The 25,783-nt window shown below is 39.8% G+C and overlaps 1 protein-coding gene across 1 annotated transcript in view; it reads right to left on the bottom strand.

Annotated features, from left to right (window-relative positions):
* The window catches only part of BNC2 (basonuclin zinc finger protein 2), a gene marked incomplete at its 3' end in the record, with an annotated part of 331,914 nt that overhangs the window by 71,698 nt on the left and 234,433 nt on the right, over positions 1 to 25,783 (bottom strand). The gene's annotated exons all lie outside the window — the stretch shown is intronic.

The following is a 25,783-nucleotide window of genomic DNA, read 5'->3' as shown; positions in this document are numbered from 1 at the left end:
CAACAATTTAGAAGTTGTTACCCTTTCCATTTCCCTCCTTTGCCCTCCTTTCCCCCTTTTACTGAATAATTACACTGGGACAGGCAGTTGACACTCTAGGGTTGAACCGCAAAATTAGTTAATCAATAAAACCATTTCACTTGTTCAGGTTTGATACGTGGATCACACAACAGCTCAACTCCTTATCAGATGTAGTTCCAAGCACCCCAACCAATACTCCCTGTCGGTGAAAATAGCTGCCAGCATCCCCAGGCTGCTGTTTCTAGATTGTTATAGAAATGAATTAGAGAAGATGAGAGATATGATATCAAATAAAAGAGCTGTACCCTGTTCACTTAGTCCCCTCTGTTTCAGGGAGAAAGGCAGACCAAGAAGAACAAATCTTTTTTCCCCAATGTCCTTCTTCCCAGGGTAGTTTTATAGAAAATGAGATGATGGTAAAGCAGGAAAAATGGATTATGCAGGTTGATCATTACAGGCAACAAGGGAAAAGAAAAAAAAAAGCTTGACCACAGGCTGAAAAGACCTGAGTTAGTGACAAGGCAAGAGAGAATCAGAGAGAGCAAGAAAAGAAAAAAGGCAGAGAAGTGTCCTCTAAGTGGTGGTGGGAAATCAGCTGGGAGGAAGTGTCATGGCCCTTCGTAGTGATGAACAAATCTCAAAATTTTCAATTTTATATGCTGGGCTGAAGATCTTGCAGAGAACTGGTTGACTCATTAGGTCCAGATTTGGCTAGACTGTGAAAGTCACCTGAAGGTATTTTCTAAATGGAGCTTCAAGATTTTGAAAACTGAAAACAACTTAAATTTTATAATCAAGAGAAACAGTTTTAATCAAAGCTTTGTTTTCCCAAGTTGAGTTTTCAGTGTTCATTTCTGAAAACAAAGTTGAAAAGCTTCAGTTGCAGACATTGCAGGAAACTTTTTTCCAAATTGAAACATCCAATTTTTTTGAGGCTCACTTACCACCATTAGGAGAGACAGAAATAGAAAGACAAGCTCAGAGCCTATCTTCCTTGATCAGCTTGATTCTCATCTTGCACTGATTTTATATTAATGGAACTTGATTGATTTCAGGAACTCTTCTCTCTCACACTGGAACAACTACTATTGTTTATTCTGACTCAAAACAAAACCAAGAAATGCTTACACTGAGATGCCTGACTTGAGTAGTATTTACTACTATATGCCACAAAGTAATTCAGTTTCTCTGTACGATTTGGATCTCCATTGCTTCAGCACAAGCTTAGGAATGTCAGAAGACAATGAAATGCAAAATCAGCATATGGTTGTAAATGAGATCTTCACTCACCAGAATTTTTTTAAGCCCTTTATAAGTGGACTTCCTAAGATCTGCAACAATAGCACTGGAAAAGATCCAGGAATTTCAGCACAATGTACTGTCTTGATTTTCTTTAACAGTGACGTTTGACTAATTTACATTCTTCTTATGGGTTGTGCTCTAACTGGCACCTTTATTACGTGACCTTTATTCTGGACGGCCTCTAAGGTACCATATACAATAGCTGCTTCCACACCATTACCTCAAATACAAGCCAGCTGACTTCTGTGCTAACTGCTGGATTTGAAACTTCCTCCCCTCGACAAAGTCCCAATTAAAAGCAAAGAATCTGTAACTGCGTAGGTACTCTGGATCTAATCTGGGTTTCTAACTCTTATTCTGAGGAAGATGGTGCGGCCTGTTTTCTGCTCAGGAAAACAATTTAGCGTCGACACAGTTAAAATATTCTCCAAAAGCGGGCAGCAAGAGAGGCAGCAAAACCAAGAACGCACGAAATGGAGTGCTGCTATCAGAAGTGCTAGCTATTTGCAGAATTCTTATGTCAACAGGACCAGTAAACAAGTGTTAATATTTCTAGTGGAAGGAGCATCCGTGGGGAATTCAATGTAGTTAGCTGCACAGAGCAGAGAATCAGATCGGAGAGGGAATTGTGTCAGCTCCGGCGCGTCGGCAGTATGTGGCTGTCAGGAGTGTGAAATGGAGCTGCTTCAAAGCTGAGTAGGCTGTGACCTGAATGCTGCACATCCATGCACTCAGTGTGAGAGGATCAATGACAGCATTTGCTGGGCTCTAGTCATTCCCTCTGCTAATGAAAGCAGTCCTGAAAGGCATAATGCAGGGCCTCTAGGCAGCCTAAAGCCTAGCATTAGCAGAGTTTGTTATAAGCGTGGCTGGTGAGTGCACTGAGTACCAAAGACCCCCTCCTCTGTTGCTCTACCCCACCAACTCCCCCCGGCTGTCTGTTTAGTGTCACTCAGCTGGGATGGATCCCGTTAAAGATCTGACGCTTAGCGAGGACTCAGAGGTGTCTGGAACGCCTGCCTCTAATCATAAACACCACAGCTGGCAATGATGTGGTCGAGGGGAAAAAAAAAAAATCACCTTGATCCAGCAGCACACATTCCCTTTGATGTTTCTGCAGTGAATTCACTGCCCAGAGAAAAAGGTACTGCTTTAAAAAAAAATCAGGCTTGACATTCTCAAATCATAACCATATGACTCTCAATTCCAAGCTTAAAAAAAAAACACAGCCCAAGCCCAGGAAAACACAACATTTTGTTCTGAGAAACTCAGGGAAGAAGCATCTGACAATGATAACATGAAACAGGTTTGGAAGATAATGGCAGTTTGAGAAGAAAACACTTCCAAAAAATTCAGACTGCCACTACCAAAAATGGAAGAAGCCTTCTGCCAAAGATTGCAAACTGTGGTGACCTCAAGCAAGAGACTGTAGCTGATTCAAGGGAAAAATGAAAACTTTTCAAAGACAACATTGCTTGTGCTCTGCCACTGTTTATAAGTGCCTTATGCCCTCTTGCCTTTCGGGGTGGCCTGGTAAACACAAGAGCTCTTCTGTATTTTCCAGTCCTCTGCCACAGAATTCTGTTAAATATTCTACTCTATGAGCATGATTTTTTATTTGTTTTAACCCAGTGAGGTTACAAAGAGAATTGTGAATCCAGTGCAAAAAGCATATTTTTTATTTTTTTGCATCTGCCCCTATGTTGCATATATGGTCAATAAATATCCAAATGTCCTATTTATTTTCATACTGCTCATATTTCTTCATAGAAAAACAGCAGTGTTTTTCTTATATTGATTTCTTTCTAGACACAGAGTGCTACATACACCATTTGCTAAAAATCTGAGAAGACTGTTACTTGTGTTCTCTGACACATCCATGACATTGCTTCCTTATGCTACGCCATCATGTCCTAATACAGATCAGAAGAGCCTGATTTGAACAATCTTACCATGATGTATAGTCCAATTTTGTTTTCATTATTCACAGCAAGGGAGCATTACAATTAATAATGAAGTTCTTTCCAAGGCTATGTAAAGAAAATACTAGACACACCGATGCAGGGGCTTATCTGCTAGGGACAGAAAGAAAAATGTGGAACTTTGAAAACCGTCTCTAAAAATGTATCTTTAGAATTTGTCCCTATTTGCCCATTTAAATACCGAACATTTTTATGTGTAAAATGAACAGCAGGCACAGAGGCAACTGCAAATAGTGATTTTGGTGTATTCAAGCATATTTTCTGCCTTTCTGGATGCCCTTCTAAAATGTCCTTTTTCATGATTTTATGTGACCCACAGGTTTATTTTCTTCCCCAGATAAAAGGACCAGGTTGCATCCCTCAGAATCAGAAGCAATACTAGCAGCCGTTCCCTAACGAGAAAACTGAAGACAACTGCACAGTTTCGTTACCTTTGGTATTAAAATGCACTATTTGTTACTGAGGGTCAAACTGATCAGAGCCATCCTGGCACAACTCAAGCAGAGAAGTGACATACTGTATACAAAACACAGAGCACAAGAGTGAGTGTAAATTGAACTACCATGTCATGGCTGGAAAATCTGGGAGCTGTATTCCAAATCTATGTGAGGTTTCACAGGCTGTTTGTGCTGACAACCTTCCCTGCAATTCCCCCAAATGTTGCAGATTCAGATAAGATTCAGATTTATTAAGTTTATGTACTGTTCTACAGTGGCGCGGGCATGTGTGTGTGTGTGTGTATGAGAGGCTAGTGCAGCCGAGTTGTGAAACATCATCGATTTACATACCCCTATATGGCAATTTTTCTCTTATACTCTATGTATAAAAAACACAATTAAATAATAGCCAAAATCTGCAGCCCTAGTGACACTTAAAAGGACGTGAGGAAGTGATGCAAGTTTCTTTGTTTCCGTGTGCATGAATCTCTTATTTTCAACTGGCAAGAATTAAAATCGGTACCAGAAAACTGTTACTAGTATACTGTCAGAAACACAGGCTAATTGATTTTACTCCGAGCAAAAAAAAATTATTTAAAAATTAAAAAAAAAAAAGTATTTCCTCAAGCCTTGTGGAGAATTATGGATTTTACTGCAATGGCACGTACAAAGCTCATTTGTTTACCTCTGTGTATGCAAGAGTTCAGGAGGTGGGATTCAAGATACGCATCCCATTCTTCAAGGGAAAATCAGAGCCATCCATCCAGTCTGCTCCCCTATTGCAGTTTCTTTATGAATAATTCTAAACTTACTGGCAAAGTCTATGACCTATGATAATTCCTCCTTTTTCCCTATTCCTACACTACTCTGAAACACCACAGGATGAAATTGATGAGAAATCAGTCTAATCATAAATACGGGTTTACCCTAAGGACTTTTTTTTGCCTCCCATATTTTAAGGTGACAAAACCATTGTGGAAATGTTACTTATCAGAAGCATCCCCCCAGTGAGAAGCATAAGAGAACTCTGTCATAGATTTCCTGCAGCTTCATTTTACAGATCAGATTTAAAGCGTTTCATTGGTTACATGTTCTCTCATAATGACTAGAGAAGAGAACAAAAAAAAAAAAAAAAAAAAAGCCAAACACTTTCCTGGTCAAAAATGGAGGTACTTTGAGAGAGTATAAAAAATAAGTCGTTATGGTCTCAGTTTGACCAAGTAAGGAGCACTGCCAGGTAAGAGAAGAAAAAGAAGAAAAAGGTTTGGTTCTAGAAGGTGCTATACGTGCTCACGCTGGAATGAAATATAACTGAGCTGATGACACGTTAGATATCATATAACTGCACTTAAAATGCATGTGGCCTCCACCTGTTGCATTGGGCTGCACTGAAGTTCAGTTCATCTTACTAGCACCTAACACACATTGCTTCACTGCTGTCTTATTAAATATGGCACATTCCCTCATAAAAGGAAGCCACTATAATTCATATTCACCGAAAATGTGCATCATGGTGACTTGTTACCTGACTTGATTCGCCAAATGTCTTGGGTTCCATGCAACTGGCAGGACCAGTATGCGAAACGTCGGACCCGTGCAAAACTCCAGGACGAGTTAGCAGTTCAATCAGGAAGCAAATGCTTTATAGCACTTACGAGGCTGCAGTTTGAGGATGCACTCAGTCCTCCATTCCTAAACCAGCTCAAAGCTGCCTTCAGAGAGCTCTCTCACAACATGACAGAGGAGGTAACACCTCACACCAACTCTCTAGTGACCCCTCCAGATGAATCAGGAGAGAAATTGACAAGCTACAAAGGCATTCTCAGATGAAGGGAGACTGGCTGGCTGGAGAGTTTAGAATGAGACATGCAGGTCAAACAGAAGTCTACAGGGATCCAAAAACTCATGTTTCCTGCACCACTCCCCCTTTCAGGAGTGTAACAAATACTGTCAAATTGAAGTGCTCAAGTCCTTTTATTTATTTTACTTTTATACAATGTAAGTCTAAGCTTGATTTAAAATAAATCGCACAAGTGATTATAAACCATTTAACTTGGGCACAACCATAAATTCCTGATATCAAAGTCCAATTTGTGCAGCTCCTTACTCACAAGCAGCTCTCTGTTTACTAATCACACTGCTGTTCATGTGGAGGAGGAACAGTTTCAGAGCTAGAACAGAAACCACACTACCGTGGCGCTTCCTCCACAACTTCTTTTTCTTTTATTTTCTCCTACTTTTGAAATGAACCACCTCCAATTGCTTTGTTTCTTTGCTGATTTTGGCAACCTCATTGGGAACTTACTTTTTGTGCATAGGTAGGCTTGATATCACTTTCCAAAACTTCTCTGCCCGCACTCATTCTATGGCTTCTGCAGTACACGATCTCTGCTTGCAGAATGGCCTCACCGAGTGGGTACTGGAGTACTTTATGCTTTATGAAGTTTACTCAAGGTTTTGCTTTTGGTTTTTTTTTTTTTTTCCCAAGAGGTGATTGAAAACAGAACGAGAAAGCCCGTTTTGCCCTTTTTTTTTTTCTTTTCCCCTTTAATACTCTTATTCTGAGACCATGTATGACAATATCTCTTGGAAAATTGCTCCTGTCCAATAATATGCTCAAAGTACTCTTTTGCCAGAGGCATTCACTCATTATATAAATCAAACAAGCATACAAAAACAGACAGAAAGTGACTGGTAATGCCCAGTGAATTTCTCTGCTCAGCTAAGATGATTTGGGTGCATTGCATGCAGATGTCAGGTATTTTTATAAAGAGCTCCATTGTGCAGGGCCCCACTACTCCTCCATCGCTCCCAGCACTCCCTTAAAAGGGGGGCGGTGGGGAGACAACCATTCCAGCTGGGCTTGGAACCTCGTCTGAGTCAGGAAAACCACAGCTCATAAGCAAAGAGGAAGCATAATGTTCTACAAGGACAAAACATTAGCAAAAATGTCACTCAGCCCCAGTTCCACATGTTGGCTGCCACGGCCTCTTCCTCCTAGCATGCCCGATTGATATAAATTCCATCTGCTCAGCAGCCAAGTGACAGAGAAGAAATACCGGCATCTGGTCTCTATTGCTGTCGGGTTTTTGTTCCATGTTAGACCTTAGCTAGAAACATATGAAGAGATGAAGGTGCTGGCAAGCGACTAAAAGGCTGCACTGGCACAAATGAGACTTTCTGATGCTTTTCACACTTCACTCTGGATTTTTACAGGGAAAAAGGCGGAGGAGACTTGATAAACTGAGCCTGGAGAGCCAACAGGCCTGGAGGTCATTTGGTGCTCCTAACTTTTTTTGAGTGTTTAAAACTGTAAGGCAAAACAATTTTTTTTAACACGACAGAAGGTAACGAAGTCACACAAGAATGTTGCTCTTCAGCTAGCTTTTTTTTCTCCTTCTCTTAAACATCCACTGGTTTGGACCTGATCCACAGGCACTTTATATTCTCCTGAGAAGCAGCTGGAAAGTGCCAAACCACTAACTTTTTTTTTAACCCCACTGTGTCCAGCAGAAAGCAAGTTCTTTAAACCAAAGAGAGAGCAATAAAGCAAACCAGCAACATGCATTACTGTCTGAGAAGTGGTGCCTGAGTGCTCTCTGAGAGCGACTGCTGAAGAGGTAGGGGAGAATGTGAGTCAATGTGAGTGCACGTGTGTGTGTGTGTACATTCAAAGATTTCTTTGAGGAAGAGTTACACACACCAACAGAGGAGCATGAAAAAGTAAAGGTGTGACAGAGAGGAAAGCAAAAAAGAAAATATATTGGTAATAAACTCGGGACGGGCAATTTTCTCCCTGATGAAAACAACTGGAGCCGAAAAACTTAGGAAAGCATTCTCTACCTAAAGAGACCCGCAAAACACACAGGGTAGCTAGTCCACAGTAAGGTAAAATCTTTCTATAATTTAAAGTGGAATCTAAATATTCCAAATCAATACAGAACTTGCTTTTATTAGAATTAAAAATAGCAGTCTTCCATTAATTAGAACTTGCTTTTATTAGAATTAAAAATAGAGCGGTATTCCATTAATTTACAATGCCTCCAGCCCTTGTTGGTCTTTTATGATCCCCTCTGCAATACAATGTCCTTTTGTTTGGGTGACAGGACCACAAACTGACAGAGAGAAATGAAGCGAGTGAACAGCTATCAGAACGACATTGTAACACCAACCAGACAGAGAGAGAGCGCGCGCACATGTAAGAGAAGAGCTCTCAAGAACATATAAATATATAATAGAGCCCTGGAACACTTAATAATTAATTGTGAGGAAGAAGCTTTTATTTCAACAAAAAGAAGAGCTTCCAACCAGCAATCCCACGAGAGTGGAACAGTCCACTATACTGCGGCCCAAAAGCAAGATCCATGCCAGTTCCTGCGCAAGGTGAAGTCCATACAGGGCCAGCATCACCTCAACACACTGTCTGCATTGCATCCTCAAATAAAGTCTGAAGCGGTACCTACCTCCTGTGCTGATTCCCTGCATGCAGTGAAATCGCTCCCAGTGACTTCACTGGGGTTTGCACCTAACCCTATAAGGTCAGCAGTCTAGCTGGTTAGTTGGGTAACAAGTATCACAAGATCCCAGAATCAGGGGTCAAATATTCCACTGCTGGCTGACCTCACTGAAATGTCACTTTGGGCGAGTCACTTCTGCTAAACTTAAGTGTTCCTCACCGGAGATTACTATTCAACTTGTTGCCCAGACTAAAAGCCTTAAGTACGCGTGGTGTAACATTCTTGTGAGGCAACAGTAGTGCTCATCCATTAACGATGTGCGTCCATACAATCAATGGTTTAGAGTTTTGCAAAGATTTTAGAGGGATTATTTCACCTTCGGCTTTTTACATGGGATGTCTGCCTGTTGGGGTTGTCGTTTACTCATCATCCAAACAAACTCGGCACAGGCACTTTCTCCCAGTAGTGCCTTCCTCAGGGCATTCCTGCAGAAAAGTTCTGATTTTCACTGATTTGTTAGAAGTATACCAGAAAACCTCTACATTAGCAACTAATTCAATCTCAGTGTTCAAACCGAAGAGTACTATCTCTGCTAAAGTAGAGATATCTACTAAAGCAGAGATAGCACTCTTCGGTTTGAACACTGAGCTTGAATGGTTAAATGGTGCAAGTTACTTTGCCCCAGTTTCTACTCAGGAAACAGGTAAAGCAGAAACTGTCTTAATCCAACAGCTACAAAACTAATACAGCAGCCACCTATGTATCACTTCACTCTAGACTGCCTCTCCAAAGCACTACCTTTGTTCACGAGACCTGTCTCTTTATTGCCTTGACCCTGAATGATTTCCTGTCCACAGGCCACACCACGCTTATAGCAAGTTTCGGCTAAGCACGAGGATCGCGTAACAATAAATACCCCAGCCAGGGCTCCTTAGGAAAGGAAGCATACCACTCTCAAAAAGAAGGGACAAATATTCTGTTATGCAGAGTAATGGAGTAAAAAATTCATCCTTTATAGCAAGGTGGCAACCAAAGTCACTTCTATCTTCCCTCCCCTTCCCATGGCCAAACAGGTAATCAATACGCAGTCTCAGTTGTCTTTTTGTTCTGATTTCTGGAGCATGTATGTCAGTGAGGCTACCACCACAGTAAAAACAAACAAGCTTTTTAGTATTAAACAGATGTGTGCACATAATTGCTACTCTTACACTGGTCCAAGCGAGCTCCACGGTGGCACTTCCAGTGAAACCAACACAGACCAGCCGAGAGCTGACTTAAAACAATTTGCACTGCATCTCACTGTACGGAGCAGATGACATTACGCTTCCCAAAGGCAAGGGTCGTCCTGCAGTCAGTGATGAGAGGGGACAATCGAGGCGCCTAACGGTGGAACCCATCAGCACAATTTCCTGCGAGTCGGGCACATGAAAGAGCGCAGCTGCTGGGATGAGTGAATAGCTGAAGGAGCTCGTGTGAGCTTCAATAGCAGGCCAGAGCCGCTCTCCACTGTGAATGACAAGTGATGGGCCAAACCACTGGGGAGCTACCGATGAGTTATTAATGGTGACAGGTACACTACCTGGGAGACAGGTTGAGAGGGGAAAAAGATTATTTATAAGCGAATAGTTAACAGCTGTACCCACTGCTAAGCATTACATGGATGCCACAAACTGTAGAATTCAAATCTTGGGTTATTCAAGCACGAACAACTGCCTGTCACCAAACTGCAACGCATCGGTACAAATTAAGGTGGGAGAGATGAGACGAGGCTGGAACGATGCCTTGCTCAAGAAGGCAATGTCATCACAGAGTGCAGATAAGAGCTAGAGAAGGGCTGAGATAACCATGAGGTGAATTATGGTTCTTAATAATAATGATGAATTTGCAAGAACAGCTTTTTAATTTTTCCTGAGGGCTTTTGCAAGAGAACAGATGCTGAATGTGTCCTGTACTGACAAGAATAAATGGGGGGAAAAAATATAATAAGCAAAGGAAATGTTTTCGAAGAAGTTTTCTTTTGATATGAGAAATAATATATTTCTATTGTGGAGATAATTTCTTCTATCTCCAGCCCCCTCCCAAGTTTGAAAGCCACATTGTTAAGCTTATAATATAATGTTCTTACAATACTTACAATAATATAGTTACCCAGTTTTTCCCAAAGGAATGAAGCATTGTACTAGTATGTTAAAAGTAGCCCGGACAAAAATCTTTCAAATCTATTTCTCTTGTACAATCCTGCAGTAAGAGAAGCGGAAAAAAAAAAAAAAAACCCAACACCCAAAAAACAACCCCAAAGAACCCAAACAGCCCTCATCAAGATCTTGGAAATGTTTTCATGTGAACATCATCCTGAAAGAGACTGTTTCTGAGCCACTTACTATCCCATTGCAAAGATACATCTCTGCAGGAAATGCTTACATAGAAGAGAAAAACTAAGAAAGAATTTGATGGCTTTTTTTGTGGTCTTTTAATGCAGTAGAGCAGTTAAATAACAGCAAGACCAGCCAGGTGCCAAGACTGTAAGCAGGTGCTCCACTGACTTCAAGGCTTCCATAAAGCACAGGCTGGGAAACCCTGCACTAGATGTCTGACCAGAAAGAGACATTTTTGACCTCCAACAAAATGTGTCAAACAGCTAATCTTAAAAAAAAATAAAAATAGAAAGGATGGGGAGAAAAGGTAACAAACTAAATACTTGAGCTCCAAATTCAGTTTTTCTTGAAATGCAGTCTCAAACAGATTGCAAAATGGTGGGGAAAAAAAAAGAGGGCGAGTCAGCAACAGCTGGCTTCCTCCAAGGTGGAGGGAAGAAACTGTTTATATCTATGGTTACTGCCACTTCTCATTTCTTTGCCATAGGGGCATTGTGCTCTCGCATGCTCTGGAGAAGATATGTGAGCCAGAAAAGGTTCACACTTCAAAAAAGCTTCTGAGGCTTTAAAACACAAGGACATAAACTGACTCAGCACCCTAACGGTTTGCAGGATTTGGTCCAAATCTTTCAGTTCAGGCACTCCAAAGTGAACATCACTAAATGGCAAATAGCCCGGTGTTGTGTGTGCGCGCGCACGTGTGTGTGTTGGGGATGGCTGTGATATTAGCCAAGCTTATTCATAATTTGCTTTCTGCTCTTCATAAGATTTAATTATTTTTCCTTGTCTGTTTCATTCCGGTTCTCATGGACAACTGGTACGATCCTCAGTGTCTGAACTTCTCACACTGTGAATCAATATTTAAAAACATAGCCAAAGTTGAGAGAGACTGTTGCATTTTCTCTTAAAAAATGGCTATTGAAGTATTTTTATTAAATAGTATGCATCGTAGAAACTGCTTTTCACACAACTTAACTTTTGGGTGTAAAAAAAATCAAGCAGTCACAACATCATTTTTAAAGGTACAGTGAGAGATTCTGGAACTGAATATCAGTGGGATTTGGCATTAGTAGCCTTCTGAAAATTCTGTATCTGCACCAATATCCTCTGATATTATTGATTAAATCCTCGTTTCCCTTCCCTCCTATTTTTAAATTTATTTTTGCTTAAAAAGACACATGCTAGTGGAGCTGGGCTAAAGGCAGAGGAAACATAAGTCAAATTTCACAAAGACTGAAATTTGAAAAGTTAATTCACTACGCTTAACTGTCAAAAAGCATGGAATTTAGAGTGAACAAGGTGAGCTTAGCTTTGATATCTCCATTTCAACTAAACAGTGCCTTACTGCACAAGTGGTTCCACTGCTTGTAAAATAAGGCACTACTGAAATAAATATCAGACTCTGCCTCTAAATGACAATTTTCTTTCTTCTTTTCATAGACAGAAACTGAAATATCAATTTCTTTAGTGTTTCTTCAGGGATAGGTCTATGAATGTGGAAGCACAGATTTTGATAGCCAAGTTTGCATGGAGATATCAGTGCCTGCTGCTATCATGCTCAAAAAGTAATACTGTAACTTACTTTTTAAAAATTGTATCTGTAAAAAGAATAACTTCAAAGATCTGTCAGCTACCTTTCAGCAAAAACAAACAAACAAAGCTATGAAAATTATTATAAAGCATATGGTCCAAACCATGAGCGTGTTTATTTTATATCAGTCAACATTATTTACCATGTAACTGGGTCAGAATTAATACTCCAAGGAATACACACAACATACATCCAACACTGTATTCTTTCCAACTCCACACACCAAGTGAGTCCATCCACTAAAGCTGAACTCTCCTGTTTTCCTGCAAACAAAATGCAGTACTATTTGTTTTTTATGGATTCATTATAAATTCTTGAGTGTCACAATGGACAAGCTGCCAATAGCAATAAAAGGCCAGAATACTAGGAAGGAAGGCTGGTTTCTAAACATGCCAAATTTTGTTGGAATTATAACATTTACGGACTCTTCCCTTCCCTGTATTTGATCCCTAGCTGTACTGTGTTCTTCACATTACCTCCATTGGTCGTGTATTAACAAGTACTTCAACCACTTTTGCAAACCTCCTCCTCTTTTCCACAAAGGGTATTTTGTAAATTATGTCCACACATTTCAAAAGGAACAGAAACTCATTAATTTCTTAATTTGTACGTACTATGTAATCAGTCAGCACGCTGGGCAAAGACTTGGCTCCCTGCTCAGCCAGAGTTGAAGAGTTGTGCTCTAGGGTGGTCTGCGAACACTCAGCTAGAAGGGAAAGGAATGGGGGATGCAGCAGCTAATCATACCTGACCTACAGATGCTGGGGAGGGCATGGCCAGGTGGGAAAGGACCTTGTCCCCACTGATTATTTCTTCCACTTACCCCACAAAACTCCCGCTTGGGGCAGGAAAAAAAAAGATCAGCGACCTGGACCAAAGAAGTTAAGATCTTCCTTTAGTGAGGCCCTGGACGTAACGAAACTGACTTGGAGACCTCATGATGAGAATCTGCTTCATTAGTGAGTCTCCATCTGCAAAACATGCCACAAATGATCCATGGCTTGTGGCCTGGTTTTGAGAGATGTAATAAATGTCAGTGCCGAGAGAGATGGAGTCTACCCCAGTGAAAACAATGAACAATAAAGAAAGAATCTTTAGAAACCTACAATTTTTAATTGAAACATACTTTCTCATGCAGTTCTCACAACAATTCATTCCTTTTCAACTAAAGGGCAATGCTTACAGGAAGGGAACTGTTGTGTGACCTCAGCTGACCAAGCTGACACACATACATTCATTGAGGCCCCGATTCAGAAAAATATACAAACATATGCTTAACACTAAACATGTGAGTAGATCCCTGTTGAAGTCAAGGACGTTAATTGTTTAAAGTTGGGTAGGTACTTCTGCACCTTGCTGAATCAGGACCCACTTTCTGACAGTGACTGAGCAGTTCTCCGGGTAACAAATTAGACTTGGCTTCCTATGGCTTTATGTCTCTAGTGCCCAGTAAGTTGAGAACTCTTTCGGTTTGCATTTTTATAACCTCTTTCCCCCCATCTCTCTAGTATGGTTTCTTTGGTTCCTTAAAAGGGATGAATGTTGCTTTTTCTTCAGTGTAGGAAATACCAGAGTCTCTCTCCACTACCTGGCGGCATACACAAAGCATACTGACTTCATATACTTGCAACGCTTTCCTTCCCATCTCTTGAACTAAGCTGAAAATTGTTATACAAAGCATTGTCATACAAGTCTTGTTCCTTTGAATAGCTAGACAGAAAAAAACCAAGGACTTTTGTACAGTGCAGTAGCTGCTGAAATTCTGGTACAATTATCTTGTATGAACTGAGAGTAAACTCTCTGCTGAAGTGAAAGTGAGTGCCTTAGAGAGGGACTTACAGAGTACAACATAAAGCAGACTGGCAACAGGGAAAGCCTTACAGACACACATCCAATGTCTGTTGTGACCAGTATTGGAAATTCATACTATGTTACTGCAGCTATTATTCAGGCATGGGAGCGTATGTATTCTTTCATTTCAGATTTTCAGTTTGAAGCACTTTTGGAGCACCTCAAACTGCTATGACATTTAAATTCTCACAAGTGCTTCAAAGCCCATAAAACTTTCTATTGCATTGACATTTTTATCCTGCTCCAAACAAATCTTAACATTGATATAACAAGCAGTTCCATGCTAATGTACTATATTTTCATTGATCTATTTGATCCCGCGGGTTACTACTCACCAACAAAACCCAAACAAAAAAAACTTTGGAAAAAAAGTGATTTTTATTATTTCTATGACTCCGGGAAAAGCACAAAGCTCTGGTTACTTATGTCACAATATTTCCACGGCTAAGAAAAATGGTTGTATTGACCCAATGAGAGAGCTAACTCTTCATTCCAGCTGAACAGGTTCTCTTCCAACTACCAGAATAAACAACCTTCCATAAAGGACAGTATTAATACTATATACAATAATACTGCGCTATATAACAGTAACAAAATTAGCAAATTGAAATATATATGGGGCTACAGGGCTGTTCAGTTCGTAACACATCAAGTACCAGACTCCAAGAATATATACAATTAGGCATTATCAGAAACTTACTCTTGCAAGACACATCTTAGCCTCGTCATGTAAAATCAAGTTGCTTGCCATATGTGGTTGGGGGAACACAGGCTCCTCAAGTCACAGCCTCCAAACGAAGGCTCGAAGTGACCAGGTCAAAGGCAGTATGCACATCACAAGCAGCTGCTGTTGCACCTCTGGACTACAACACCTCTGCTGGTCAGTTGTCCCAGAACAGCTTCTTACATTCTCCAACAGCCAGGCTCTCTGCAAGCCTCACCACAAATGCAATTGTGCTAGCAATCTGCTGCAGACATTATTAATTCCTCACCCTTTTCCTCCCAGAAACACCCCTCTGCCTTCAGCTGTGTCAGAAAATGGATGTTGTGAGTCTTGTATCCATTACCTCACAACTCTTTGAGCCTACAAAGGGGAGAGAAGAGCTCTGTTTTGCATCCCGTGGTACTGTTTGAAATACTCCTACCAAGGAAACCAGCTCACATATGGAAAGTGATTGAATTAGTACTAGTTAAATTCTTTTACATTAAATTAAATTTTATTTTATGTAATTCTTTCTAAAATAGATGGGTTGGACAAAAGCATTTTTGTGGATTGTAACATTAGATACTCAGCATGTTTTATTTAGTACTCAGGAACACTACTGCAGAATACCCAGTTCTTCCGATTTTACCAATAATCTCTTGATATTACAAGGTGGGTTTTTTTCACTGTACCTGCTTCCTGGAGTTCTTGTGCTGATTGACGTTTTTATCTAAGGAAGTTTTCATTTTTCATGGTAGGTTTCAAAACAGAAAGAAGCAGCTTGAAAACATAAACCTTACTTTCTCCAGTATAAAACGGAAAGCAAAAATGAGTTATATTAAATCTAATCTTTTAAACCGGTTCCCCAATATTCACAATCTGAATTTATGACCTTCAAATGTTTGAGGCTAGTAATCCTGAAGTGCTTCATGTTAATAATCTGGCCTTCTAAAGTGACTACCCTTTTCTGAAGCCAAGCAGTCACTCAGCTATATATTGAGCTAGCTAAACAGAGTAAGTTGCCCAGGCACTGTCCCAGCTATTTCAAAATAGTCCGAGAGCCATTCTGTTTTAATGGAAAGCCAGGTGCGACATAAGCTAAGTTGCAAGCAACCTGATGAGCAGGCTCATTTCCTTTATTTCTATTTGTCAGCACCATATGTCAACCTGGACACAAGTTAAAGACATCCAATATCCAGACTGCGTGGATAAAAATGTAATGATGTTAACTCTATTACCATATCCACATCACAAGGCAAGCTATACAGACACGCATAAAACCCAGCAAGCTGATGCATAGAGGGCCAGCAGTCTTAAAAATCTACCTGTCCTACAAGTGGCTCCCTTCTCTGCGGGACAACTGTCAGTCAGTAACACAAGTTTCCACACCCTTCCCATCAGAAGGAATGTAAGAGTTTGGGGTGCAATTCTGGCAACGTTCATCATGAAGAATCCAGCAACATTGGATATAAACTGACATACTTTCCCCTACCAGAAAAGGTAAAAATGAAACAAGTTAAACAAATTCTTCCTATTCTATTTGCTAAAAAGATTATTTTAAAAAAAAGAATATTTACTGAAACTACTGTTCCAGTGGTGGTGCTGTTTCAGAATTTGACTAAAGAACAATCATAATTACACATTCTATTTCATTAGAGGATCTCAAAGCACTTCATAAACATTAATTAACAACAACCAAGTATTAATTGGGATGATTAGAACATTTTGTAAAAGCCGTGGGGGAGGAGAGAAATCAAGCTGAAGCACAAAGGACTCGTGCAGCAAGTTAATATATTAGAGCCAGTAGAATAATACATGTTTCCTGGCTTCAAGTTAAGTATTCAAAATTCTAGGACATGGTGCAAAATGACAACCAAATCATAGAAGATATTTCAGCACAGGAAAGAAAAGTAAATTTCTTAATTAAAATATAAGAGTTCATCTTCATTAGATTCAAAATGTACCTTGATAAGTAAAAGGGGGTTGTCTGTCTGCATTCAATGCTGTGCTCTTACTGCCTAGAAGGCAACAGTAAGTGCTAATGACATTTACCCCTCCTAATAAGAGTCACTCACACTTCACTGTTATTCCTTGTTATTGCTCAGGACAGGCACTAGCACCTCATTGAAAGATCAGTGCTGCAAGGGAAAGAAAGTTCCCTTGAGATCCCTTGGACTTCAAGAAAAGCAGTAAATCAACTGATGCTGGACAGATGACAAGTTTGATTCTCTGTGGCCCTTCCTGATTCCTAAGTGTCTGCAGGCCTAAATTTCATAAGCGCCTGAAGCCAGTGCTGACACACAGACAATCAAAACCGCCCCTAAACTCAGAGCAAGAGGTGTCTAAACTGGGCAAAGTCTTAAATCCATTAAAGTGTCATGGTCTGGACTCCATACTCTCTAATTGAGTTAATCTCCATTGATGTGTAGCTGAATGGTTAATATCACAACCTTATCACCTCCAGGACCACGATTTGAATGCAGTCTGAGGTCCTCTGTGAAAAGAGTAGTCTATAAAACGCAGAAGTTCTAATCTCTGAGCTGTATTTTGTGAGAAGAATAATGTTAATTCCTTGGATTCTTGGCACAACTCACTCTCCTCCACATGCGCACACACACATTTCCCTTCAATCAATACCTTTATGCCCTTTTGTTTACTTTGTAACAGGTCACGGCATTTATTACAAGAAAATTGAGATGGACAGAAACCCCAAGATCCTGTCCTCAACTCAGTGGTCATATTTCTTTGACATAGTGCAGGATACGTTCTGGTAGAGGCTTCAACATGGCATTGTTGGCAAGAAAAGTGATTTTCCAGGCTCTTAGCCCTTCTCCCCCTTCCCCTCATCCACAGACAATCAGTCTTAAAAATGGAGACTTTTGTCACACACACACAGACTCTCACACTCACAATCTATCATAAATATAAATAAAATTTATAGATTATTTAAGTATGTGCATACACAGACACATATGTACATATTTCACAGAAAAACTTCTGTGATCATAAATGGTTAATAGAAATTCAAACACATTCTGAAGCAAGAAAGCTGGAAATAGTTTCCTCCTTGGCTTACCTGCCAAGACCCAAGTTCAGGGCTCTATTTCTCCTGCAATGCTTGATGGCATCACTCACACCTAAAACAACCTAGGGAGTGAACTATTCCTCCCACCTCCTTCATCCCCCACTCTGCTTTAGGTGTTTGTGATTTCATCAACTATCACAAGAGAAACACAGGACCATGAACTCAAGCCTTGGCAGGTGAAGAGATTTTCAGCTCCATTTTAAAAAGCAAGCACACATGGTCCTGGCATATGCCTGACGGACCTTCAGTAACAGCCATTTCCATGCTCTGCATCCCAGTAGCTGTGCCCAGCTGTGTGAAACTACGTCAGTCAGTGGGATCACGGCTTCTCACCCCCAGTACTGTAAACAGTACACATTCCAGGTAGGAGAAACACCGCTACACAAAAGTCTCTCTCTCGCTCCCTTTTTTTTTTTTTTTCCTTTTGCTCTTTGACAGCCAAAAATGTTTGCCATTAAAAGGGCCATCTTTGCATTTCTGAGCCATGTGAAACACTATGGTTATAAAGGCTGACTATTTCATAGTAGTCATTAAGAACTAGCATCATGTATACTGCTGTTGATCACCAGGGGTTATACAGCCCTCTGCTTCATTACCCTTGCAAGATGCCAGACACAGAGCAGCAATAGCACAGCTCTCCAGCTGCACATATTCTGGAAATTCAAATGATCTTTGCATGTTACTGAGACATCTGTTGTCACGTAACTTGTCCTGGTGGCATTCAGAAGTGCCATCAAACTCTTTGGTCTTTATTTTTACTCTTTCCCGGTTCAAGTGCTAACAGTCGTGATAGAGAGTCCTGTAGCGCTAGTGTTACTATTAGAGGTATGGCATCAAAAGCAGCAGGAAGACGTTAGGCAAGTTAGCGCAGACACAGAAGAAATCTGAAAGCACTTCACACCGTAGGACAAGTGGCACTGCTTTGCTCAAACACACAACAATGCTTCCCCCTGGCTCAGCAGTTGTGCTCTGTTTCCTATCTCCCTCTTCAGTCCTTAAAGGTTTATCTGAGCTTTTTCCACCCTATGTTTAGAGTAGAGATAGGACATTCACTCCTAGCGTAGTACAGCTAGGATGAATACAAAAGAGCAAGGGGCATAGCAGAGAATCTCTTTTCCACAGAAGTGCAGGGGAGTCATGCTAAACTGACTCACATGGGAGAAGAGAAACTCTTCCAGATGATCACAGCTGCAAATATTAGCATGCAGTGGTGCTTTGGGAGGGATGGAAAACTCAGGAGATGGACACATCATCTAACAGATCCTTTTCATCTCTTTGTGTTAAAGAGGCAAAATCAGAGAAGGAGAGGCAGTGAAACTGAGGTGAGGCTGAAGAAGAGAACATCAGCAAGAAAAAAAGGGGGGGGGGATTGGAGGCAATGACAACAGAATAAGTAAGTTGGAGTGGAAAGAGATACAGGAGGGAACAGACAGGCACAGAGAACAAGAAATAGGCAGGGCACATACTAAAGAGAACCAGATTTGAATCCTATCTGTACTGGCAGAGTAGGAATCTGGATAAACGTTACCCAGCTTTGAGCCTTGGTCGCTCCAAGGGCCACTGTTGTAATGTCAGAACAAAAGAACACATATGACTGTTTACAATAATTACAAGGGCGAAAACACAAGATAAGTAAAAGTGTAACCCTCTCTTCAGTATGAAGTAATTAAATGTGGGTGGTAGTTACGGGAAATACAAGCTTGCATGTTGAAGACTTTTGTTGTACTTTGGCTTTGTTACGGTCTTTACCAGATAAACCTCTTAACCTTTATCTGCATTAGTTTTACTACACATAAAAAAGGTATAATACTCATAGAGACATGGAAAGACTGAGTAAGTGACTGCTTCTTAAAATGCATGGAACTCCTCCAGTGGTCACAGCTAAACAAGTGCAAAGTATTAATTAAGAGACTGACAAACAGACCAATGAGGAATGAGAAGCAATATCAACTACATAAATGTACAATTTTCACATACAAAAGCAATGGTGTGCAATTGTCATCAAACTTCTGCTGGGTTGCAAGGCTAAACTTTTTTTTTTCCCCATCCATGTTATAACTTGCCTATTTATCTTAATTTTCTTTACCATGAATAATATAGCATACCACCACTTTAAAGGTGTTCTTGTTACAAAAGAAAAAAACAGTAAATCAAGCGATGGCACTTGGTAAAAAAAAAAAAAAGATGAGAGAAACTTCATATGACTTGTGATTATAGATAGCAGACTATGTTGAACTGAAAGTATGATATCATCACTACAATGACCTGATACCACTTGTCTACCTTGGAAAAGCTGATATCTTCAGCTGTTTGTTTGTTTTCTTTCTAATGTTCCTTATGTTTAAGCAATGGAAGCTGTTTGCCAAGCTGTTTAATTAAATAGCCTTTGCACTTGGGCTCTGTAGCAAAAGTTCAGACATCTTAAAAGGAGGCAAATGAGTACAGACAGGAAAGCTAAGGCTCTAAAGTCTCTAAAAGAGGTCAGACAGCAACAGAACCCATGCTTTTCTGAAATCCTCCACAGAGGAACCAATGGTGGGCAATATTTAATTTTAAGAACAGTAAAGCAATTTCCATCTGTGCATATGGTTAATATTTCACCTGCTTAGAAGGGATGAGGTGCTAAGGGATTACTCAGAGAAAGAACAGAAAAGAAATTAAGAACAGTATTATTAAAGATGCTCAAATTTCTTTCTTTGGTCTCTCCCCAGATCTCTGGATCTAATCTGGATGTAAGAATGGTACGCATGAACAATCTAGTTGTGGTAAACAAGGACAGCAAAAGAAAACAATCAGTTCCACCAAAAGCAACCATGTCTTACAAAAATTTGAGAAACTCTCAGTCAAATATAACATCAATATATATAAGTATGTAATTTGACTATGTGTATAACCAATTTTTCTTTTAAAAACTCAGAACAGACTTATTTAACCTGCAGTATGTATTTCACAATTTGAATGAGTTTGTTTTAGTTAATGGGATGTTGTCTTTTGAAAAAATGTCCAAACTTCCCCCCTCTTCTGAGAGTTTACTTTTAGCTGACTTCAGTGACCGAAACAGTTGTTCTTGCTCAACAGTTGTTTTAGCCTTACAGAATCAACACAGCAATGGGAGAATAAACCACAGTCCATCCTGGTCATCATCTAAAGAGTTAACTAAATTCATAAAGTAGGGAGGGCAAAGATACACTCAAGCCCAAGTCAGCAGTGGCAGAGGATGTCATTAATTTCAGAGGTATTTTTCTTACTTTTGAAATTAGCAGTCTTGACAGTGAAACCACAGAGGCAGGAAACGCATCATACTCTCATTTCTCCTCATCCCAAAGCAGAAAACGATATCTAATAATTTTGAATTTCATCAGTTTTCAGCATTAACACTGCTATGGAAAAGACCTTCATTTAGGATTACCGATTCCCCATGCACTGTCCAGTGCAGGAACTTTTTAAGTGAGTCACCTTGTGGGCCAAGAAAATACCCATACTTTTCCAGTTGGCTTTAGTTTTGATTTTGGGGTTTGGGGACTCTTTTCTTTTAACTTCTCATAGCTGTGAGTGGCACCAGAGAGTCTGGCAGCCAAGACGTTGCCTACAAGCTGGTGACTATAATCCACTTTTTTCAAGAGAACATTGGTAAGAACGGGAATCCTAGGTCTAGCCTCTTTTCCTGATTCTGCCAATGTTCTGTTCTGTGCCTCTGCTTCCCTCTTTGTACTGTAAAGATAATATTTATTTTCCTCTTTTACACTAAGGGAATACCACTATTTGATCACAAAACAGTTGAAAAAGTGTTGAGCTGTTACTCAAAACACTGAATCATTATTTGCAAAGAGTCAGTTTATGGCCTCTAAGTTGTGGTCACATGTCCTGTCATCTGCAGCTGGACCAGTGCAAAAACTGAGTGTCCCAGATGTTCACTGCTGGTGGCATAATTGTTCTCCAGTCCTTGCCTCTCAAAATAATCAGAGTTGACTCGCACATGTTTAGCAGGAGGATTTTTCTAACCTGGCTTGTTTATAGAGAACCTGGCTAGGGAGCGATTACACATGTAGTTACACTAGCAAATGGGTGGGGGAAAGTATTCTCCAGTGGTGGAGCAGAGGGGAACAGCTGGCAAAGTTACCTCTTCACTCAGCTCAGCTGGAACCAAACCAGGGCTGGAGGCTTACTCACAGTTGAGCTGTTCTTTACAGCAAAAGTAACTTCACCCAAATCAACAGAGACACTAATCACATCTCTTTGAGCAGCAGGTGCAGAATCTGCCCTAAACCAGCTACTGTTGTTGACAGAATAATTTCCCATCATGTAAAGACATTGTTGTGTTGGCTGTTCCCAAAGAGAAAACCTACAGGCTCACTGACAGCTCCACAACAAAAACAGTAACTCAGTTCCTTGAGACAGGTACCAGATAAACAAGCCTAGAAACTGAAGCGCTCTGGATACCCATGGATCGGACACAGTCCAGAAAGTCTCCCTTTGCAGGAAGGTTTTTTTGAGGATCACTTCTACAGATGGCAGAACAACTCCTCCTCCAAAACATTAATCCTGTGAGCAAGCTGATGAGACTGCTGACCAAATTGTCACTCACTGACATTTCAGAGATAGGTATCTATTCATCAGAAACTGGGTTTATTTGCACGGAGGCCAGGGAAAGCTTGCCAGGTCTTAATGCCTTTCAGCCGTTACTGGCAATGTTGTGACTGTGCCCAAATGTGAAAGGCAGTGTATCACATTACCTCCGCTGGCTTCAGGGTTCCTTCGTTTCCTGTGCTCCATTAATGCATCCACTGAATGAAGCAATAAATGCTACATTTTTCTCTGCCCGCTGCTTTTTAATTTGATATTGAGAAACATTATTAGTCAAAATGAGGGTATTACAAATAATCCCACCCACCTTGCAGCACTAATACACAACTAGAGAGAGGCACTGGTTTCCTCTTGTTTCTAGAGTGGAGCAAACGGGGATGTTTTTCTCAAAAGTTACTGAGAAAAAGTATTTTCTTTTTTCATGGGAAAGAGAGTTTCTTTATGGATCTTGAACAGAAAAGAAAATACCTGGCAATACTAAAATAATTGATTTTGAGTGGATACATCTACCATAAGATTTTTTTGGTTTGGTTTTTTTTTTTTTCCCTCCTCCAAAAAAACTCCATTTAGGGAAAATGGAATTCAGGAGACATTTCAGCACAGATAGATGTCTTAGACCTTCCCAAGGCATGAAACTCCAATTTTGTACCAGCTTTACAAATCTATTGCACTGTGGTTAATTGGTGAAAACCAAAACTTGAACAAGGATTAAGTATTCTGGTATCTGTCACAACCATTCCCTTTCCCTATTCTGTTACTTCTCTTAGTCCTTGCAAAAAAGACTTAGGATACAGAGTCTGCCTGTTCCAAGTAAGTTCTGTATTTCTGAGCAAGTGTTCCCAAAGCTACTAACCCTCCTTTTTTTTTTTTCTCACCAAACAGCAATATTCAAAATTTCATCAAGTTACAAGTTTAAAATATTATTATTAGAGACAAATAAGCTAGTTTATTGGTTTATGCTTCTCTAACTACAGCATTATAGCAAATTTAAACCTTTTCCTAAAGATACGTAATTGTCTATTTGATGTACAAGGAGTATGTATGAATGTATGGTAAATTTACCAGCATCAACTGGACTAGGTTATAACTTAGACAGGTTTGCACAGACAAGTTGAAGAGGACTATACTTCTAGACTGAGAGTCAGATGCTGAATTCACTGCATGACAGTCTACCAACAACCCCATAGCTCTGTCATATTCTGGGTGATTTCTTTTGGTACTTGATATTTTTTGGTTCTGCTATAGGAGTTTCATGCCATTTCATTGGAAGCTTTTTGTGTGTAAAGGCGAGTTTCAAAGCCTCAAACAATTCTATGAAGAGTTCCAATTCTATCATGACAAGCTTCACGGAACAACACCTTTTGCTTGAAGAAGACATTACTTGTAGTTCTCATCTGTACGCACTTTACTGTGCTAGTGTTACAATAGATTTCCTTTCAAATTTCCCTACGTGCTGCTTTCCTCTTTTTTATCAGACAGCTGCAATAGAGTTACTTTTTAAAGAAGATTTTTTTATTATCATAGATTGGATTAATTTTTCTAAGATTTCTCTTCATAAATGTTTTACTAAGCAGTTTCCCTTTTCTACTGTATACTGAGCTTCCTAGCTTTAATGGAAACAAAATGCAGATTTTGCCCAGAGAGGCTGTGGAGCCTCCATCCTTGGAGCCATTCAAAAGCTGTCTGGACACGGTCCTGGGCAACCACCTCTAGATGGCCCTGCTTGGGCAGTGGGGTTGGGCAAAATGACCTCCCTTCCAACCTCCACCAGTGTGCGATTCTTTGAAATTAAAGAGCTAAACTAACAGTCAGGCTCAACTACACTTATCATAGGGCTTCATTCACCCACTAAAACAATCCACAGCCAAGCACTAACCAAGTCAATATGTGGCAAGAGCGCAACAGCTGCCCCTGATAATTGTTCTCCTTTAACTGACATAATATTCAATATGCTGTTGTTGAATGTAGTAATGGTAAAATTCATGCCTTGAGGGCTACACTGTGATTGAGTTTTAGCCAGGTAAACTGAACTCTGACCTAATGGTGTATTATAGGCCTTGACACCACTCAGAAGCATAGGTCACAATCTCACTCTGTATAAACCTCTATGTAATTATATTACAAGCCATTCTTGCATATATTAAGACCATTACAACAGAATTAAACCAGAATCAATATGAGCCTGATTCTATGGCCTTTAAAACCAGAAAACTACTGATTTCAGTCAGTCTTCTTGTCTATAAGTGACACTGAATTGCATTCTACGCTTGCAATATATTACGCCTAACTAATAATCGCATTTAGTAAACAGCAATTTTCTAATGTTGTATCTTAGAAAGGATGCATTTTTTTATGTGTTTTCCTGTGCAAATCATATTTCTTCAGCCCTCTTGATCAGTAGCATTCAGAATTCAGGAATCTAAAATGATGCATGAAGCACATAATGCTTTCACAGTATGTATCTCTATAGATATCTATCTAAATTATATATAATTTCTAATATCTATAGATATATATCCTTCCATATATATCATACAAACATCTATAGATATCTACTGTATAAATATCATGGGTATATACTTACATGTAAGTTTTAGACTGGTGATGGAAAACATGAATTCTACTGTATTTGAACTTGTGTAACGTTTAGCTTTTATGAAACAGTTGCCTGAGAGAATACTAAAACAACTAAAGAGCTTCATTCTGTATATATATCCTAATAAGAATAACAGGATCTCATTATTAAAGTAATAGCCTTTTTATTACTCTTTCTCTAGGACTGTTCTACAATTCAGAACACTCTTCTGTGAAAATCTGTGTACAGAGCATTTAAGAAAATATTTAAGAACAAAGAATATGAAGGTTTCCATAGAATCATGTAAGGATAATTTACTTCTTCAACACAAAGGCCAGGAAATTGAAAAGGAATTAAAAAATACAGTCAGAATTCCTCAGAGCAGGAGGAAAGATCCCCATATTTTCTGTGTAGAGCCAAGCATGCTATCATTGCCTAAGAAAGTAAAGAAATAAATCAGAAAATAGAATTTTCAAAGTTTTTGAGGTTTGTCTGCCTCAATAACTGGATGACTTCTCGATGACGCAGAGCTCCCATAAAGTCAGGAGCAATTAAGAGAACTCAGAAGCATGTAGTATTAGATTCTCAATCAGAAATAGTCTTATAAAATGTAATAATTCACTTTGGAACCCAGCAGATGATGAAATTCTTCAGATAAGCAACCATACATATTCATGACCATACTCATAAAGCAAGTCTGTCCGCTTTTTAATTTGCTTATTTTATGTTTTGTTTGCTTATCTTATCTTAACCAACCTGCATGTAACACTTTATTTAAAGCTAACTTCTTAAAATGAACTCATAAAAAGATTTTCCTGTT

The sequence above is a fragment of the Vanellus vanellus genome, assembly GCF_965231255.1.
Source record: "Vanellus vanellus genome assembly, chromosome: Z".
NCBI classification, from domain to species: Eukaryota; Metazoa; Chordata; class Aves; order Charadriiformes; family Charadriidae; genus Vanellus; species Vanellus vanellus.
Note: the sequence above shows the minus strand (reverse complement) of the source record. Positions and strands in the feature narration are given on the sequence as shown.